The 1,900-nt window shown below is 47.6% G+C and overlaps 1 non-coding gene across 1 annotated transcript; it reads left to right on the top strand.

Moving 5' to 3' along the window:
* The first annotated feature begins 1,054 nt into the window (after positions 1–1,054).
* On the top strand, positions 1,055–1,126 carry trnad-guc. The gene has a single exon. It is a non-coding gene; the product is annotated as a tRNA-Asp (tRNA).
* Positions 1,127–1,900: the final 774 nt, after the last annotated feature.

The following is a 1,900-nucleotide window of genomic DNA, read 5'->3' as shown; positions in this document are numbered from 1 at the left end:
GAAAGTGAAAGTCATCTGAGAAGCATTTTTGTCTGCTCTTGTCGATAGAAGGACAAAGCCCAGTGGCTGGGTTAACATGTAGGTCAACACAGAGGCAAGGTTGAGAAAGCAGAACCTTCACTGTGGTCTGCTGCACGTGCAGGAACTGAACCTACACTGTTGGCATCATAGCATCACCACAGTGTGGAAGCAGGCCATTCAGACGGACAAGTCCACACCGACCCTTCTGAAGAGAAACCCATGCAGATCCACGTTCAGTCATGATGATATTGAATGGTGGTGCTGTCTTGAAGGGCTGAATGGCACAAGTGAGGACTGCAGTTGCTGGAAATCAGAGTCTCGATTAGAGTGGTGCTGGAAAAGCAACGCAAGTCAGACAGCATCCTGATTTTCCTGCTCCTCGGATTCTGCCTGAATTGAAGGGCTGAATGGCCTACCCCTGCACTTATTTTCTATGTTTCGATGTTAAATGCATGGCTCAGAGATTGACGTGAGTTGGAAGTAACCCTGCGATTAACTGTTCAGCCTCATGATTTTATAAACATCAAGAAATTGTTGGCAAAGTGTTTCGACGTTGACAATGGAGCTGAGGCAGCATACAGTAAAGTCACCACCGTCCTCCAGGAGCACTGCTCTCTGATGAGGGAGCGATCGATGGGTGGTAGTTGAACCTGAGGGGATGAGCTTGAAAAGGGGAATCTTTCATGCTGAGTCCATTTGGCTGTGGGAATTGAAGCCAGGCTGTTGGATTTGTGTTGTATTACAGGCCAGCGTGTGAACCAGTTTGTAGGAGGCAGGTAATGAGAGCGCGTGGATCAGCAGTGGACGAAGTTGAACACAGATGGTAGGACACAACGAAATGGCTGTTTTACAGCAGCAGCGGATTACTTTACAGATAGATATTCAAACATGAAAACAACAATAACTAATACCTGAATCATCTCCACAGAGGTAGCAGAATGATCTAAAGAAGAATTCAAATTGACAACAAATCAAAATTTCACATAAGAACATTCTATCTAATACCAATGAAACAGAGGGCAACGCCGTCCAATCCTCGGTAGTATAGTGGTTAGTATCCCCGCCTGTCACGCGGGAGACCGGGGTTCAATTCCCCGCCGGGGAGTCGGTGGCATTTTGAGGGGTCAGCTCCATATCTCAACCCCGGAGTGCCGTATTCAAGTCCCGTTTGCTCCAAAGGTGTGCATTCACATGTCCGAGCAGTCTGCTCTTGTAAACAATCTGACCAACAAACAAAACCGAAAATTGTCTCAATTCTGCTCTCCCTGGCAAACTTACACTTTCATCTATCCAGGCACCCATTCGAGACTTCCTGCTTTTTGACGACAAATGAAAAATGCCGTCCTGAAGAATGGCGTCCTGAAGAAACGTTGACTGCGTTCTTCCCCCACTCTCACCCCCACTCCAGATGCTGACTTTCTCCAGCAATTTCTGTTTCCCATTCTGATTTTCTTGTTACTTCGTCCCGTCAGTGGGCATATAACTCCCGCGCAAACGGAGTGCAAATGAAAACCTCTAAGCAACCGGTAGCGACAAATGAATGTGAGGTTTTTTTACACCCTCCCTCACATCAAAAAGGGGTCAGTCCCCCTCAGAGATTGGACCCGATCCTGCGATTAAGGTGATGCAACACCATCCCCTGCTGCTGGCAGACTGTACTACACCCACAGTGGAAAGTCAAAGTCATCTGAGAAGCATTTTTGCCTGCTCTTCTCGATAGAAGGACAAAGCCCAGTGGCTGGGTTAACATGTAGGTCAACACAGAGGAAAGGTTGAGAAAGCAGAACCTTCACTGTGGTCTGCTGCACGTGCAGGAACTGAACCTACACTGTTGGCATCATAGAATCACCACAGTGTGGAAGCAGGCCATTCAGACGGA

This window comes from Chiloscyllium plagiosum, unplaced genomic scaffold (genome assembly GCF_004010195.1).
Source record: "Chiloscyllium plagiosum isolate BGI_BamShark_2017 unplaced genomic scaffold, ASM401019v2 scaf_827, whole genome shotgun sequence".
In the NCBI taxonomy this organism is placed as follows: Eukaryota; Metazoa; Chordata; class Chondrichthyes; order Orectolobiformes; family Hemiscylliidae; genus Chiloscyllium; species Chiloscyllium plagiosum.
The sequence above is the reverse complement of the archived record's forward strand: the minus strand, read 5'-3'. Positions and strand labels throughout refer to the sequence as shown.